We start from the raw sequence: 20090 nt of genomic DNA, 5'->3' as shown, positions 1-20090 counted from the left end.
TTGGCTCATTCGCGCTCCTCACCAGCTCGCTCAGCTTCGCAGTAGGTGGATGGCAGCAGGGCATCCCACTGTAGGAGCCGAACAGTCTCTTCTCTTCCACCACAGGGTGGGTCAGGACGGCGGGCGGCTGCCGGGCACCAACAACGGACGCCGTTGGATTCGCTCTCTGGGCCCTCATGCCCTGTCCTGCATCCTGCTGGCATGCGCTGGCAGCAGGTTTGGGGGGTGTTGCATACTCTGGCTCCCCTTCCCATGATGAACATGAGAGCAGCTGCCAGCAAGCACACAGGGTCAGACCCCCAATGTGGTGTCTGGGCCCTAGGCCCACATGTTGGATAAATGATGGTACAGACACATCGTGTAGGGTACTATAACTGGCCCAGGACACGTGCGCCCGACCCCTTTTATTAGCAGGGTCACTTGACCGGTGACGCCTATGATGGGTTGGTGTTAGTGTGGGTATAATACAGGGTGAAACACTAGAACATGTCCAGCAGGACACTACAAGGGTGTGGGCAAAAATGGAGAGCCCGATAGGGACCCGTCTCAGCACCTGCTCTTTAGAACTGCCAGTGCTGATCATCGGCAGGACTCGGCCCACTTAAACCTCTGTTCGTATTATAATATTTGAATACGTTTAATACTTTCTTTTTTTATTATGCAAGCAGAGATATATTTGCCTTCTTTTTGGATTTTTCTATATGCCAGACATATTCCAATGTGGTTTTTTTAAAATCAGGTACAACACTTGGTAGTTCCTGTCCCTGAATGGTGCACTTAAACAGATCGAAAGACACATACAAAACTGCAATCAACGTACAAAGAAGCTAGGTGTTGAATGCACTAGTTGGCGGTACACTATCACATGTATCTCATCATTTAGATGTGTGTGTTTCACAAGGTGACATAAATTCGACATTTTATCTCACAGAGTGAAAATGGCATTGTGCGCCGATGTCGCAGTCCCTTTCTGACTAAATGGCTGCCAAAATAGGAAAGACTCATGTTAGTGCCATTTTATTAAGGCATTCATGTCCCACGCCCATGTTCATCACGACCTGTCATGACCTTTCCCATGTCACCCATGTCACCCACGGAATCAAGTAGTCCATTCTTACAAGCAGGGCTTTAAATGGGCCAGGTCTCACCGGTGCTGAGCACCGGCAGTTTTTAGGTCTCGCCTGAGCCAGCGCATGCGCTGCTCGGAGAGACATTTTCTAAGCGGGTTTTCACAGTGCTACCAGAGGCTTTTGGTGGCCTCAAGCGCGAGTGCACGTGCGCGTGCACGCTCGCAGCCGCCATCTATCTCTTGTCCTGGCCGATTTACTCGCGATCACTTTCGCCCGCATCATTTGCTTGTTCTTTACTTTTGCTACAATCGCGGCACCGGCGTTTTACCTTTAAGGAAAGCGCCGGTGCCGCGATTGTAGCAAAAGTCAAGAAATAGAAAAAAACATCTATTTCTTTACTTTTGCTTAATGTTAAAAGTAAAGTGCCGGTGGCGCGATAATAGCAAAAGTAAAGAAATAGATGTTTTTTTCTAATTCTTTACTTTTTAGTTTGTGTTTTTAAGCCACACCCTTAATAGCATTGGCCGCGCCCCTTTGAAAGACCCTCCAGTTTTTTCATCCCACTTAAAGCCCTGACTGCAGGCATAGCACAAGCTGCCAGCCACTCAAAATCCACTAAGGTGCCGCTCAGCAATCCAGATTCAGGGTCCAGTGCAAAGAAGCTTGGACATCGAGGCGGACACAAAATAGTGTCGGGGAGCGAGGGTGCTTTATCTCAGAGAGCAGCTCTAAGCATGCTAGGACTTGCAGTTTTACTTCTGTCACAAGTGTGGACCTACTCGTCCCAGCATGCCTCGCGCAGCTGACTGCCCAACACTGGCCTACACCCCCCTTTATGGAACAAGACGGAGACGGTGCGCACGAGCCTCAGGCCTACTGGTAACTGGTTCATATGATATTTAAAGCACTGAACAGCAGCATAACCACCTCCAATAAACACTGCACGGTGGCCCATAGCTCAGCAGCTTAATGCCCCTGCTACAGAGTATGTGCCGGTATTAGAACAGTCTTCTGCAGTGCCTCAAAACAGCCGGTAGCGAGTAGCCTTTTCTAATTTATAGATTGTACCCTGCTCAAGGCAACTGCGGGAGCTCTTCGAGGCTGTGGGGGTTAACTCCGCCTGCAGCAAATGGATAAAAATAATCATTAGATGGCAACTGTTCACCTCCTCCTGGGGCTTAGTAGCGATGCACTAATTAATTCTGGCCCTCTTGTTAGCGACCTAGAAAGATTAAAGGTGCATCTTTGTGCGATCCACTGAAAACCCACACATCTCGGTTGCTAGTGCATTAGCTATCAAAGCTGCCACAGCCCACCATGCCCGGCAGCAGCTGTGGCGACGGATAGGTGGCCGGGCCTGAATACTTTTTTTGTTACCGTGTTTCTGGCAGGTGTCTTTTTTCCCCTACTTTCCCCTTAAGTAGCATGAATGTACTAACATTTGCTTTTCATTTGGCTCGGCATTTCTTTGTTAAAAAGACAACAGCAGCTGATGACTTTATTTTCTTAAAGGAAGAGTACAGTAAGTTGGGCATAACATTACCAGCTTAGCAAAATAGCTAACATTATCTCTAGGCCAGACGTTAAATAAAGCTTTTAACAGTTCAGCCAACCTACATCACCTACAGTTCATATTAAAGTCACTAATTGTAAGGCGTTATTTTTAAACCAGATACTCAGGGCTTTATGCAACTTTCACTAAATTACCCTTCTCTACATTTGTCAAATTCTTCAGCTTTTTTGCACTATTGCCACAGTATAATTGTGCACCTCACATTTACTCCTTTCTGTATTCTTCACTCCAGACTTTTGTACACTATTTCTCGCACCATCACACTTCCACTGCCTCCTGTCATTTCTTTCTCTCATCCGTTTTCCACTCATTTTTCTTGCGATAACTTTAACACTCCGTCTTCCTTTTTTCTCAAATCTTCTTCCAGTCTCTTTTTCGGACACGCACAAGCTCTCAGCCATCCCCGTTCTCGGAAGAGCTCTGCTCCTGCTTGGACATTCGCTTCTTTAAGGGAGCGCTGCGCAAAAGCTGAAAACATTCAACGTTGATTTTTTGGGACAGATTTAGGGGAATACCATGACACTTGTTTCAGCTCTTCAGAACGCTTGTGCCGACCGGGTGAATTTCATTGTATAAGGCGTCTCACTTATCGCCTTACATTTTAATACATAAATCGGAGAGCTGCAACAGCCTGTAAGAAAGCACAACCCTCGGCCCCCCAACAGGTTGGCCGCATATCACACATCGTCCCAAACCACACCTTGGGAGCTCATACTCTCATTCTACCTTTGCATTATGGGACTTGTAGTCCTATACTTACTGGAAGAAAACCAACTTTACATTGAACACAATGGAAACTCTGAAACCATGGCTGTGTACGCTCTCTGGCTCTTTCGGAAGAGCTCTGTTCCTGTTTGCACATCAGCTTCTTTAAGGGAACAGTGCACAGAAACAGGAAACAATCGACTTTGCTCTTCATGACAAATTTACGGGCTAAAAACATAAAACGTGCCTTTTCAAACTTGCCCTCTCTCAAACACATGCTCTCCTCCTCTTCTTAGGGTGTCTTCTACATACACAAAAAATACCTCTTTAGGCATCTGTTGCCTGCTCTCCCCTTCTTTCCCACACACTCTTTATCCTCCTCTATCTCAATAACCACTACCTTCACAAACGACCTATCTCTTGCATTCTTCCTTACTATCGCTTCTCTACAGCTCTCACTACTATCTATTCACCATGCCACATAATTTCAGTACATAAATACACAACACACAGTTACACACTGCACAAATAAACAACTAACAATTCCAATACAACACACATGGTTCCAATACACTTCAAAACAAAACACATTGGTAAAACGTTATCATTTACAATGCTAATAGCTCTAACTCTAACAAATACGAAACCTATTGCATTATAAATGCTTTTCTTTTCTTTCTTTAAACAACATTGTTCACTTCTCCTTCTCTGCTGCTGCCTCTCCCCCCTTTTCTTCCTCTTATTCACTCGCTCCCTCTGTCTCGCTCCTCCTCACTTGCTGGAAACCATTACTTCAACAAATGGCACTTTTTCTCTTTCCTATATTTGTTACCCTGTGAAGTGGATCGAAAAAACAATAAGAAAAAACACTTTGACTTCAAATGCCTTCTTTTCCAGAAGTGCAGCCTTTGGGAGGAGAATAAAAAAAGGTTAAAAAAATACTAAAAATAACCAGCATTTGCAATGCAATTGGTCTCGCATTCTTGAAAGTCTGAGCCATTTGCGTTGCATATAATAATGCAACGCCAATAGCTCAAACTTTCAGTAATGCGAGACCTATTGCATTGCAAATGCTTGTTTAAAGGGGGCCTCGAAACAGGTCTCTATTGGGCTCTGTTTTGTACCCTGGCACAGGCGGACCATTTTTTTTCTGGACTGCAATGACAGAAGGCATATCAATGTGCGCGTGCTCACACTGTTCACTTCTCACTAGTGGAGAAGTTACGGCATGACATCATGCGAGGTGAGCGTTGTAGGGGGAAGGGAAATTCTTTCATTTTCTCTCTGGATTTCTCTTCTCTTTTTGAAACTCAGGAGCAGCAACACTGTCGTGGTGTGACCAGGGCTTTAAGTGGAAGCTTTTTCAATACTATATACAAGCCATAGTTGCTGCTTATTTATCTTATGCAACTAACAACCATTGACAACGCCAATAGACGTGACTTTTTGTAGGTAAGATGTTACTTGCTTTATCATATATGTGGATGCAATGACAGAAACAGGAAAATACAAGTCAGGGTGGCACACTACGCTAAGCACAGATTTTTAGCTTACATGTTTCAAGCCACGCCCCTAATTATATTGGCCACACCCCTTTAAGAGACCTGCCAGTTTTTTCATCCCACTTGAAGCCCAGCTTACAAGCATCTGTTCACCAAGCCTTCCATGAAAACCCCTGTCGATAAGCAGACACTCGTGAGTGAGTGGAAATAAACATGCACACGATTACTTGCACAAAATCAAAACAGGTAGATTTATAGGTCGCACGCCTCCCAATCCGCCCCCCCCACCCCATGGATATTTTGGCACTAGTGACAGAAAACTGGTGATTCTTTCACAAACACATACGCTTTCACCAACAACCTGTCTCCCGGCGCTCAGGTGAACGCACAAAGATAAACTGATGCTTTGCACACATGCACACACTTTCCATACACAAGGAGACACACTAGCTGTACTCACACATACAATACACACCCTGTCCTCGACACACTAGTGAATGCACACACACACACAAACTGATACAATACATGGATTCACAAGCTGTTCCTCTCACAGACGAATGCCCACACAAGGAGACACCCTTTCACCAGCACATTCTTCCTCCACACACAGGTGAACAGTGTTGGCATGCAGAGATTGTGAACATGTACTTTACAGAATGTGTTCTTCGCATTGCAGTAGTTTCACACTAGAGGTGGTTTAACCCTACGCCTGTGTGTTTGTGTTTATGTTTGTGTTTGCATGTTTTTGTGTGTGTACGTGTTTGTGCACACACTTGTATCTGTGTGTGTATGTGTACGCGTGTCTGTGTATATGTTTGTGTGTGTTTGAGCTTCTGGTGTTTTTGTATGCATGTTTCTGTGCATGTTTCTGTGTTTGCACATGTGCCTCTGTGTATGTGTGTTGCTGTGTCTGTGTATATGTTTGTGTGTATGCATATTTGTATGTATACATTTGAGCTTAAGTGAGTGCATGTTTCTGTGTGTTGGTGAATCCATCTGTGTGTATATATTTGCGAATGTCTGTGTATATATGGGTGTTTGTGTTTATCTGTATATCCTTGTGTTTCTGGTGTTTGTTTGTCCCTGCACGTGTGCATATTATGTGTTTGTGCAAATCCCTGTATCTTTGTGTGTATGTATGTATGTGTGTTTCTGTGTCTGTATGTGATACAGAAGCAACAGATCATCTACACTCAGAGTGACATCATTCCTTGTCATGTGAAACGTGCAGCTAACTATATGCCTTGCTTGTCTTTTCACTCTTTAATGAGCGGGTTGATTGGACAAGAGAAACCAGGGCTTTGGATGCAGACAGGGGCCCCTGGCTCCCTCTGTCCATCTCCAGTTGCACTCCAAAGCACAAGGTCACCAGCTTCACCCCTGCTTTCCTTGTGGTCTTCTGTAAAATCATTTACAGAGTGTGCCTCCACCATGTCTGCTGGGAGAGTGGCCTACGCACTCAGTCTCTTTTGGGTGAATAAATATTTCCCATCACCACACACTGCCCCTCCAGTCTCTGACTTCTTTTTTGTAGGGAGGTCTCCTTTACTGAAAGATGCATCCTGGTGCACTACTTCTGTTCTGTTCAAGATGTTGAACGTCTGTCAAAAATTGCTCCAGCCAGAGAAGCGCCTTGAAGCCTGCCGCGTTGGCGCTGCATGCTCTATTAAGCTGGAGTGTGAGGCCTTACATGTTCACATATGTAGACGGATACCAACCTAGTCTCTCTGCTCATATCTCTGCCTTACGCAGCAACACTGCTCACGTGGGATGCAGCTCTGTCTTTGATTTTGTACTATGAATTGTACCCCTGCACTAGGGCCCCTTCTCACCTCCATAATTTACCACCCAAATTCAGAAATAAGCAGAAATAAGCAACTTAAAGTTGACCAGTCAACCTTTGTGAGAGAGCTCTGGTGCGCAGGCACCAAAGTCGCCATATTTTTTTAAACTTTTGCTCTGAGCTTCATTTTTAAAAAAAATCTGCAGATTATTCAGCGGATTATGGATTACAAAGCGAATCCACAATTATGCAAAAATCTCTGCGGTCGCAGAATCTCATAATTCCAGTGGCCCTAATCTTGAACTGTAGACTATAACGTGGTGAACCATTTTTCAACTAAGATCAGAACATAAAAAGGGAAAAAGAGAGCACCTGCATCAATTTTTTCTTCTTCTACCGTTGTTGTTGCAGCTTGCTCCGTTCTTGCTGGCTCTCCTATAATTTGAGCTTTCCCTGTGTCCCCTCCTGCACCCTTGCTTGCCTGTTGTTCCTCCACCTCACACCTCCTCCCTTGACCGTTTATTGTGCTTGCCTCATACCCCCTATCTACAGTCGTTTCGTGACTTGCCCCCTCCCGTTGTTTCTTGCCCCTCTCCCATCACCCCACCCCACATGATTCTACTCCACACCACATACATGTACTCCACACCACGCACATCCACTCCACTCCAAACCAAAACACATGAGTAAAAGACATTGTCATTTACAACGCCAATAGTTCTAACTCTTGCAAATGCAAGACCAGTTGGCATTGCCAATGCTTGTTACAATATGCATGTGTATCTGTTTTTTTTTTTTAGAACTCACCTGCTGTGTGACGGGAGCCCATGTCATCACAGAATATATAATATTCATACATGTAGATACAGGAAAGTGCTTTTGGACAGCCCCTTTCACCCACTGGATAATGCAGTTCAACTGGCATTAGCAAACACAACAAGATGATGGACGGAGTGCTGAAAATGTTCAAACACTCACCACCAGTCAAGAGATCTGGGTAAAATCCATCGTTCTTTTGCTCACCATGCTACCCAGTTTGGACCCAGTCATATGCAAATCAGTGTTGACCCTGCTCTCATTGGGAACAGTCCAGCCGGAATTGCCAGAACAAGGCCTCCCTGGACTGGGAAAAAGCATTCTGGGACCGGTTTCGGGGTATCACCCCCACATCAGCCAGGCTAGCTTGGATCTAGAGTCACACCCAGCAGGGGACCCAAGTCTGGGCATACCCTTGGTCACTCAGAGCGAACATAGCAAACACAACAAGATGATGGACGTAATGTTGAAACTTTTCAAACACTCACACCCAGTCTGGCTTAAATCTATTGTTCTTTTGCTCACCAATGCACTCCAGTTTGGACCCTGCTACATGCAAACCAGTCTTGACCCTGCTCCTCATGGGAACAGTCCAGCCCGAACTACCAGGCCAGGTCCTCCCTGGACTGGAAACAAGCATCCTTGTACCAGTGAGGGGTTTCACTTCTCATCTGCCAGGGTAGCTCGAATACAGAGGCACAGTGAGCAAGGGACCAACGCGTGGGCATACCCTTGGCCATCAGAGTGAACATAACAAACACAACAAGATGATGGATGGAGTGCTGAAACTTTTCAAACACTCACCCCCAGTCAAGAGATCTGGGTTAAATCCATTGTTCTTTTGCTCACTATGTGATGGATTAAACCTAGATTTCTTGACTAAGTGTGAGCGATTGAAAAGATTCAGCACTCCATCCATCATCTTGTTGTGTTTGCTATGTTCACCCTAAGTGGCCAAGGGTATGCCCAGACATGGGTCCCTTGCTTGCTGTGCCACTGGATTCAAGCTAACCCGGCTGATGAGGGATGATATCCCAAAACCGGTCCCAGGATGCTTGTTTCCGGTACAGGGAGGACCTGGCCTGGCAGTTCAGGCTGGACTGTTTCCATGAGGAACAGAGTCAAGACTGATTTGCATATATCTGGGCCCAAACTGGGGTGGCATAGTGAGCAAAAGAACGATGGATTAAACCCAGATCTATTGACTGGGGGTGAGTGGTTGTAAAGTTTCAGCACTCCAGCCATCATCTTGTGTTTGTTCCGCTGGCTTTGGTCATTAGCTGATTAGGTTGCCCATCAACATTGATAAAATGCCACAGCATTGTGTGGAAGAGGTGTGGCGCAGTGGTCAGGGGCCCTGACTCCGGACCATGGAGTTCACGGTTAGATCCCCGGTGCCGGCGACAGGTTAGCCCAGCACCATGTGACTCTGGGCAATAGCTCGCGTAATCTTCCAGACGTTCCCCAGCGCCGGGACACCTCTCCGAAGGTAGCTGTGTGCTTTACAAATGCTGGTATTTGATATTGCTCAGCATGTGTATTTGATATTGACCATTTTTAAAAAGTGGTCCACCCACATTGGCATTATTTCTGAATCCTTCATTTTTTTTATTGGGAAGGCTTGCACACTTTCTTAGTATATTTCCATCTTGCCTCTTCCTAAACACTCGTATTAGTGCCCATTCATCAGTACCAGTCCTACTGGTTTTTGGTTTTATTTATTTTCCTTTTTTAATTCTAAAGACAAGTACTTCCTGACCACTCTCCTTACTTGTAAGAGCTTTGAACACTTTCATTCTTTTATTTTTAGTGTACCGTTACAACATAGGAGCCAGGTATGCTGGTACAGTAAAATGGTAAAGTAAAAAAAAGGGCAAGATGGCAGATGCATGCTACAATGTATGTGTAGACATGCGTTGCGATGCATATCTACACATGTGTCACAATGTGTACGCCCACAAGCGCGTACACGGAAACCATCCGGCAATAGTAACCATATGCCCACTGTGTATGTTGGTGTCACAATGTATGAGCATCTTTACATGTAGTGGCTTTTTTTGTTGCTTTACTATTCAGCTGTGTTGGAATAGTGAACCAAACAAATTGCAAATAGGCCACGGTAAAGTCAATAGGCTGGCATTCACTTTTAAATGGTATGGTGTATTGGCTTTGCTAATGCTTGTTTCCACGAAAAAAGCATGAGTGGCAGTAACACGCACAGACTTAGATTTTCCCCCATGTGGTCTCCAAGTACGACCTTCTCTCCCTAGCTCTCCTGGGTCGCCGCTCCCCCTCCTGAGCATTGCCATCCTCCCGATCAAGATTACAAAAAGGATAATTGCCTTTGAAGCCTGTAGTCAACACTTTGCACATGATAAGTACCAGTATCAATAACATCACTGATAATGCTAAAGTAGCATTATTGGGTCTCAGAGTACAGATCTATGAATCAAGGTCAATTGTTGTAAGTGCAAAAGGGAAACCATTGGATCTCTCCAAATGCTCTTGCACATCCTCTTAAAGTGGGAGCTAATCCTCTAGACTTAAAAGTTTAAGCTATTCTAGCATCTTCCCATTTTAAAATCCTTATCTCTGTTACACCAACTGGACCAGGCCTGGTCGCTCTCCCCCCTTTAATTTACCTTTTTTATGAAGGTTTAAGAAAATACATTGATTTCATTAGGAAAGTCCTGACTGAAACATCTAGCCAACACCCTAAGCATAACAGAAGATGTGGTGGTGCTACTGGTGGGGTTGAAGGTTGTCCTCAGTCACCTTCTCTCAGTAACCCAAAGTTTATATAGGCATTCAGGTCTGTACCACTATTCTCTGCCCTCAAGCCAAGTTAAAGGGCCATTCAGTGAGAAAAAAACAATATTGTTCGCCCAGTCCTATATCCCTTACAATCACCACCAATTGATATTCCAGAGTGTTTCTATGTTTGATAATGCCTGCTTTGGTTTTGAAATCTATTGTGGCATCATTCACCATTTAGCCCCCTTAAGGACAGAATGTGCATGTTCTGTGCACTCTCGTATGTATGTGCTCCATAATTGTAGATGTTGGGTCCAACTACAAAAGGAGGGGTACAGGTGGGGGTCTAGAACATGTAGGGAAAATGGACAAAAGGATAGAGAATATTACATGATCCTCAACAAGGAGCCAACTTAAGTGCTCAAGTGAGTCTTCCTGCCTTTGGAGCACTGCTTAAACCATAACCAGTATGATGAGCCAACGAAGGAATATGAAAGAGCAAGTGAGCATGACCATATCGGCAGACAAACAAATAACGGCACCTAATACTTAATGTCCTTTTCTGACTCTGCTTGCGATCAGAGGTTTGATGACGGTAAAAGAATCACTAGCACCAGAGAGTGGGATCGTTTTTAGGTCTCGCCTGACCCAGCGCATGCGCTGGTCTGGCGAGATTTATTGAGAGGGCTCCAAAAAGTGCTACCAGGCCAGCCTAGAGCTACAGTGCATGTGCGCGGGCGCGCACGCCGCGCTTTACCGTGATTAATTTTCGGCCGCTTTGATGTTCCCAATAGGTCTCGCTTTTGGGACCTTATAAGTATTTAGTTATGCAACTGTTGCATGGCTAAACACTTATAAGGTCCCAAAGGCGAGACCTATTGCCTATGCCAATGCTTATTTGGTTTTGGGGTTGAGGAAGCTTTTGCTTTAAACCTGTTTTTCTGCTGCAGTCTACAGCCACTCCTGTAGACCAGTCGCAGTCTGCATGGATCAACAATGAACAAAGTCCCACAAGCAACCAGAAGTGAGGGCCTATTGATAGGGACCTTCCTGCTGTTACGCTTGAGTAATTCTACCACCTGGACACCTTGCCTGCCACTTTCCAGTGGCATCCAGTTCCTGCTTGTTCCAGCCTGATTCATTTGCCTCCATTTGACCAAGTGACACTGCCCTGCCTGGGTTTTATCACTCGTGTTTTTCCCGCTCACCGTTCTTCCCGCCAACAGAAGTCCTGTCCATGGCAGGCCCTACTTAATGCACGCCTCAATGTGACTGCACAGTGGGCGAAGGCACGCCAAAGGCAAGTCCATCTGCACTCATCCGCACCGGGACTGCACCAGGTGCCAGGAACCCTGGACCCATGACCTTCCAATGCAACACCACAACCACAGCCATCACCAGAGCCAACAAACTCCACCACTACTCCTCTGCCATCTTCCTTGACCTCAACAACATACACCAGCAAACACGCTGCTGTAACGCATCCCCAACACCATCGTAGGACCTTTCACCTGCACCCATTGTGATTTCACCTTCCACACCTCAGATGCCGACTCCACCACCTCCAAACAACCAACACATGCCACTACAGTCATCCTGCAGCAACTGTCCACCATGCTCATCAATGTCCGATTCCTCTGGAAGGACTAAACTGAAATCTGGGACCTCCCCGACAGCAACATACCTGACCTTCCCTTCCTGACCGAAACATGACTCAACCCAGCCTCCAACCCAGACATCACCGCTGCCACTCTGCCCACCTACAAAATCATACACCAGGATCGAACTCACAAACTAGGCGGAGGACTTGCGATCATCTACAAAAACATGATTGACTGCACCACCTCCACAGACTCGGACGCTACCTCATGGAACACCCCCACTTCAAAATATGAACAGACTACAATGCCACCCCTAAGGGAATCCTCACCTACTATTCCGCTGGCCCCGAGCTGAATTCTGCAACCACACCGACAACTTCATCGCTCCCCTCTCCATCAAATCAACTAAATACATCCTATTCGGGACCTCAATTTCCACCTGGAAGACACCACAGACCCTAATTCCACGGCCTCCTTGGAGTCACCCAGCTCCTTCAAGGATCAAACAGCACAGCAGGCCACAGCTTCCCTATTTTCTTCTCCAACACCAGGATCACTACTACCCACAAGACCCCGCTCACATGGTCCGACCACTACATCATACTTTTCAAGATACTGGCCCACCAAGCCACCCCACCAGAAAAAACCAAAGCACCATCAAGACACTGGGGCAAAATATCTGAAGAAAACTAAACCAAGACCCTACAGGAACACCCATCCAACTACACCTGGAACCTCGATGTCATCACCAAGCTCTTCAATAAATGGCCCACAGACTGTGCTAAACACACCAATCCCACCAGAAAAAAGACCCACAAAAACAACAAACGACCCAGCCGGTGCATGAACGACCTCAGGGAGTCAAAGCATCATTGCAAACACCGTGAGAGAAGATGGGAAGTCGACAAAAATACCACTGCAAAATCCACATATAAAGTCACCCTCAACCTTTACCATCAACAACTATAAGACGCAAAGAAAAAGGCTCTGACTCTCAGACTTGAAGCCAGCTTTGACAATTGAAAAGGATTCTTCACCATTGTCAAGGAGCTCTCCAGTCTCACAGCTGCCAGCAATGACAGCATCCCATCTCAAGCACTCTCTGACATCCTCTCAAACTTCTTCGAATAGAAGATTGCAAAGATCTACAATACATTCAACCCACAGCATACAAATGCGAACTCCCCCGTCCTGCTGGAAGCCTCCTTCATTGCCAAATAGCAACTAAGCCTGGAAGCCCCTCTCGAATAAAGAATTACCTTCCCTGATTAATACCATCCACTCAGGAGCCCCACATACCCATACCTCCACTCCATATGCAACCTCATTTCCCCCATGCTTACCGCTATCATCAAAACCTCCATAACCACTGCCACCTCCCTGTCTTAGTGGAAAAATGCAGAAGTCAACACCCTATTGGAGAAACTAACAGCGGGCCGCAACACCCTCAGCAGCTACAGACCCATCTCGCTCCTGCCTTTTCCAGCTAATGTCAGTAAGAAAGCTATCAACACCCAACTCACAGAACACCTAGAACTCCATCAACTCCTTCACACCAACCACAGCACAAAGACAGCCCTCATTGCAGCCACTGATGACATCAGAAACTTCCTCAACTGAGGAAAAACTGAAGCACTCTTCCTCTTCGACCTCTCCCCAGCTTTCAATATGGTCTCCTACAAGTCACTCATTGGAAGACTTCAGCACTTGGGTGTCTGTGGACTGGCCATCAAATGAATATCCTCCTCCCTCACGGACAGAACTCAATGAGTTAGACTCTCCCCATACACCTCAGAACCACAGAAATTCATCTGCGGAGTCCCTCAGGGATTATTGCTCAGCCCAATACTCTTCAAGGTCTTCATGACGCCCCTTGCAGACATCATCAGGGCCCACGGCATCAACATAGTGTCCCATGCTGATGACACAAAGCTCATCCCCTCACTTACCGACTCAACCAGCACTGCAAAAACAAACTTCGACAACTGCATGAGGAACGTCGCTGCTTGGATGAGAATCAACTGCCTTCAGCTCAACACAGGCAAAACCAATGTCCTAATCTTCAGCAACAACCACTCCCCCAGGGATGCCTCGTGGTGGCCCTCTGAACTTTGTCCCCTACCCACACCCGTGGGCCATGCCAAGAACCTCAGTATCATCCTAGACACCAACCTCTCCATGAGCAAACAGCTCAATGCCATCTCCTCATTATGCTTCCACATCCTGCAAATGCAATGCAAGATTTTTTAGTGGATCCCACTGAACACCAGACGAACTGCCACCCAGGCTCCCTAGACTCAATTACAGAAATGCCTTCTACGTCAGAATCCCAGCCCATGTTTTTCGATGACTCAAAAGCACCCAGATTGCCACCACCAGACTCATCCTAAATATTGCGCAACATAACCACAACTCTCCACACCTCAATAATCTCCACTGGCTGCCAGTCCAGGAAAGATGTAAGTTCAAGCTACTCACTCGTGCTACAAAGCTCTCCACAACACTGATCCAGCTTACCTCGACTACTGCCTCAACTTCTAACAACCCACTAGACATCTTCAATCTGCATACCAGACAAGAGCAAACCTCCCTTGCATCAAAAGACCAGAAGCAGAGGACGCTCCTTCTCATACCTTGCAGCCAAGACCTGAAACAACCTCATGAAACACCTCAGAATCTCCCCTTCCCTCATGGACTTCCGAAGCAACTTTAAGACATGGCTCTTTCACACGAAACAAGCACAATCTCATCCTCCCCCCTCAAGTCCTGCCCTACTCAGCACCTGGACACACTCGTGGGTGATTACCCATGCTCTATCAATCCACATAACATAGCAGAACCTTTTAACTCATGTTCACCAGATCTTGGGATTCTTTTGGTTTTCAGAAAAGCAACAGTGATTGGGACATTGAAGAACTGGTCTATGGGTTACTCACACAGTAGTCTGCTTACGCCAAGCACACTGAGCCAGCAGGTGAGGGATTATTCTAAACCTTATTGTTTTCTGCCTATATTCCCTGTAATACCTGTAATCCCTGTGTTCACTGACATATTCCTTTGTGTGGTAATTCATTTTGATATAAGAAAGTACTTCTTTTTTTATGAATGGTAAGGACAGGTTTTTGGGAAATCATTTTTTTCATGCTATTTGGTAACTATTGAGCTCTGAGTCTCTACCCCCAGCAGTAAGCCTATTAGCCATGCTGCCATGAGCATCAAGTTCTGAAAGGGTGCGCTGGTGTGCTGGTGTTCAGTTTGCCACATTATAGTAGAAAACAGTTGCAAAATACCTCGACCACCAAGGTTGTGACCCAGTAACACCTGCCTGCCCCATACCATATAAAATATATGTACAACATTGGGGATTAATGTTAATTTGATAAGGTGGAGTGTAAACAAACAACAAAGGCTACACAACCAAGGAAAAAAGGTGCATTCTTCGAAGTCCATTGTAAACCTAATGTAGACGTGATACCCGCATCCTTTGTTTACAGCGTTCTTATTTAGAACATATGTCTATTAAAACTTCCAGTTTTATCCTGTTAGTCAAGCAATATTTGGCATGTTACAATTTTTTTTAAAGAAAACTTGAGATGTCTGTAAAAAGTCAGATATCTGATAGAGGTTAATATGAAACAAATATTGAAATGCTGCATTATTATACCAGCAATTACCTATCAAACTTGCACCCTCCAAATATCCAGTCTTATAAGCCTGATGATACCATACTAGATCACTCACTCAGGCTGTATGGACGTGAACCGTTGTAATACAATTAATTGCATATTAAATAATGCATGACTTTGCTGCAGGCTTTTCCCTGAGCCTTGCAGTGACAGAGGGAGTGCCACAGTATCCAGTGGTGAAGGCCGAAAACATTGGGTAGTGGGTCTATAAAGCAAAGTTGATGTCTCCGTTCGCCTTGGCTGTCCAAGTAGCGAAGGCCACGCAGTCAAAGCTTAGCTCAAAGATGGTGGGTGGTGTAGGGTTAAGTCTGGGTATAGTACGACATATCTACTGTAGTTACAATAAAGATGTGACTTTCCAGCTGTGTTGTGAGTTTATACAATAAATAAACTCACATTTTTGTAATATCTTAGAAATATACCCAAAAAATGAAGGTTTAACAGAAAATAACACGAAAGTCAAGTTTGCAAAGAAAAGTGAATGAAATAAAAACGCTTTCAATTTCCCCCAATTCACCCAATCGTAAACAGATAACAGTAAAACGGAGGATCACAATCCGCCCACCAAAACCTCATTACTTTGTATCATTGTTGTAGCCCCATAACATTCCTGAACCCCAGAGATTCGCTGCAACAAAGAAACTCAATGTCAGAAATAAAAAAACAGTAATCAAGTAACTCTGCAGCACAGTATAAAGTGTTTCAAAGTTTGGGCTAAACGTTTCTCATGGGTTAGGGTTACTATACATATATATATATATATATATATATATATATATATATATATATATACAGTTTCCGAGTCTTTTTGCAATTTCAAAATGTATTAACTGCCGCTTTTGGGAAAATTGGATGCACACAGACACTTTATTCCACTGGCGATGTTTTAATAGTGCAGAGTTGGCTGGAGATGCTATTAAGCCTAATTAAATAATGCCACCGTTTGCTCTACTGACACCAATGCATTGTGGAACCTGTGGTGCACGAAGAAGGTCACATGACTTAATTAGCAGCACTCACACTTTATTTAAATGTTTCCCACCTGTGAACAAGGCACAATGATGCTGAAACGCGTAAGGACTGGCAGACGTGAATAAAGCTGCCATAATAACTCAGAAACTAGGCTCGGCAAAGTCTTTTTTGTATGTTTTTGGACGGGACCCTCCATTCCCGTTACCGCCAGGGCCACCCGGCAGGGTCGGGCCCCCATGTTGGAGACGGGGATTTTGGTGCTCCTAACACCCTTGGGGGCATGACTCACTCGCTCCATACCAGACCTAAAGGACTGCCAAGGTATTTCGTGGAGGTGAAAGCGAGAAAGTGAGAGGGTGAGGGCACACCTCACCTGGACAGTTTCTGAGTCTTTTTGCAATTTCAAAATGTATTAACTGCCGCTTTTGGGAAAATTGGATGCACACAGACACTTTATTCCACTGGCGATGTTTTAACAGTGCAGAATTGGCTGAGAATGCTATTAAGTCTAATTAAATAATGCCACCGTTTGCTCTACTGACACCAATGCATTGTGGAACCTGTGGTGCACGAAGAAGGTCACATGACTTAATTAGCAGCACTCGCACTTTATTTAAATGTTTTCCACCTGTGAACAAGGCACAACGATGCTGAAACGCGTAAGGACTGGCAAACATGAATAAAGCTGCAATAATAACTCAGAAACTAGGCTCGGCAAAATCTTTTTTGTATGTTTTTGGACGGAACCCTCCATTCCCGTTACCGCAAGGGGTGCACTGCAGGGTCAGGAGCCCCCATGTTGGAGACGTGAATTTTGGTGCTGTTAACACCGTTGGGGGCATGACCCACTCGCTCCACACCAGACCTAAAGGACTGCCAAGGTATTTTGTGGAGGTGAAAGCGAGAAAGGGAGAGGGTGAGGGCACACCTCACCCGGACAGTTTCCGAGTCTTTTTGCAATTTCAAAATGAATTAACTGCCGCTTTTGGGAAAATTGGATGCACACAGACACTTTATTCCACTGCCAATGTTTTAACAGTGCAGAGTTGGCTGGAGATGCAATTAAGCCTAATTAAATAATGCCACTGTTTCCTCTACTGACACCAATGCATTGTGGAACCTGTGGTGCACGAAGAAGGTCACATGACTTAATTAGCAGCACTCGCACTTTATTTAAATGTTTCCCACCAGTGAACAAGGCACAACGATGCTGAAACGCGTAAGGACTGGCAGACGTGAATAAAGCTGCAATAATAACTCAGAAACGAGGCTCGGCAAAATCTTTTTTGTATGTTTTTGGACGGGACCCTCCGTTCCCATTATCGCCAGGGCCACCCTGCAGGGTCGGGGCCCCCATGTTGGAGACGGGGATTTTGGTGCTGCCAACACCCTTGGGGGCATGACCCGCTCGCTCCACACCAGACCTAAAGGACTGCCAAGGTATTTCGTGGAGGTGAAAGCGAGAAAGGGAGCGGTGAGGGCACACCTCACCCGGACAGTTTCCGAGTCTTTTTGCAATTTCAAAATGTATTAACTGCCGCTTTTGGGAAAATTGGATGCACACAGACACTTTATTCCACTGGTGATGTTTTAACAGTGCAGAGTTGGCTGGAGATGCTATTAAACCTAATTAAATAATGCCACCATTTGCTCTACTGACACCAATGCTTTGTGGAACCTGTGGTGCACGAAGAAGGTCACATGACTTAATTAACAGCACTCGCACTTTATTTAAATGTTTCCCACCTGTGAACAAGGCACAAAGATGCTGAAACGCGTAAGGACTGGCAGACATGAAAAAAGCTGCAATAATAACTCAGAACCTAGGCTCAGCAAAATCTTATATATATATATATATATATATATATATATATATATATATATATATATATATATATATATATATATATATATATATATATATATATATATATATATATATATATATATATATACATATATTACCTACTGGCGGTCGCCAGTAGGTAGTTATAGTTAGGACCCTGTTTCCATAGGAAATCCGCAACATTCTATTTGGAATAACTTTGGCGCCGGTCGACGAATCCTCGCAAAATTTTCAAAACTAATGGGGCGCTACGCTCCGCTCCTACCCTGAAAGTGTCGGGGGGATTCGTCAAGCGGGGGCTGAGAAAAAAGGGGGGTCCCAAAACGCGTTTTCCCCATGCATTTTTCCATAGGACCTTTAGACACAGCTACAGCCCGAACGGCTGAACAGAATTACTTATAATTTGGCAGAGAGGTAGTCCTCAGGTCAAGGAAGTGCCTTTTGTAGGTCTGGTGTAAATCTGTTCAGTAGTTCCTGAGAAAATAGCATTTAAATCAATATATATATCTGTAAGCGCGCTCCGAGCGCGCACCGTAAGCTTACCGTACGCGTACGGTGCCGTGCGCGAGCGCGATTCTGATTGGCTGTTAGATCTTAGTAAACATTCGAATCGGTCGAAACCAGGAAGTGTCGGCCGCCATTTTCTCTCTCGCACTCGGAGGGGTGGAGGAAAAACAATGTTGGATATTCTAAAAAGGGGGCAGGCTAATCCGCTCCTAACCACCTAGCCTTGGTTATGGTGTGCCAGAAGGCCATCCAAGGCCAAAAAATATATTTTATTTTTTTTGAAAAAACGCCGAATACGCTTACCGTACGCGTAGGGGAAAAAATTAATAAAAAAAAAAAAAAAATCCATATTTCCCCCCCCCCCCGTGTGCAAAAGTTGCCCGCAGGGCTCCTTTTGTGCATTGCATATAACACCCCAGTGAACATATAACACAAAACCTTTCAGAACGAAGCGCATAATATGTCCTCCGTGTGCGGACGGTGCGCGAAGGGCATCGTGCGTACATGGCCCATCCAGTCTAACGTGGGCACGCGGTGCGCGTAGCGCACTGCGTGCCCACCGTGCGTGCACGGCACTAACTGCGTTAAGTGGGAGAGCGGTGCGCGAAGCCCGCTTCTGTCTCTTGAGTGCATCTCCGAGCATGTGGCAATCCTTTTGAGAATATCTTACGGCCGGCCACGGTCGTGGAGCTTGCACCGCCACATACATATGGACTGTAGCGATATACTTGCATCTCGCTAATACAGAAGAGACGAAGTTGTGCTTTAAATTTAAACCGTAATTCATTTCATACCTACTAGAGGATTAATACTTTGTTACTTATGTTTTGTGGCAGAAACGCTCAATCCTACAAGTCCCAGGATACCTTCAGACTGAATACAGATCCAACCCACCTGGGGGCAGTCAACTACTATTTAACGAGGTGCTTGCCGAGATGACGTTATCACCGCCTCCAACCAGCCGGTCCGTGAACAAGAAGCAGGAGCTTTGAAACGCGTTGGACCTTTCTGAACAATTTGAAATGAAATCCGGTTTGCGATGCAATAAAGGACCTTCTTGAAAGCTAAGGGGGCCCGCTTCTGTCTCTTGAGTGCATCTCCGAGCATGTGGCAATCCTTTTGAGAATATATATATATATATATATATATATTATCTACTGGCGGTCGCCAGTAGATAGTTATAGTTAGGACCCTGTTTCCATAGGAAATCCACAACATTCTATTTGGAATAACTTTGGCGCCGGTCGATGAATCCTCGCGAAATTTTCAAAA

The sequence above is a fragment of the Triturus cristatus genome, chromosome 2_2, assembly GCF_964204655.1.
Source record: "Triturus cristatus chromosome 2_2, aTriCri1.1, whole genome shotgun sequence".
NCBI classification, from domain to species: domain Eukaryota; kingdom Metazoa; phylum Chordata; class Amphibia; order Caudata; family Salamandridae; genus Triturus; species Triturus cristatus.
The sequence above is the reverse complement of the archived record's forward strand: the minus strand, read 5'-3'. Positions refer to the sequence as shown.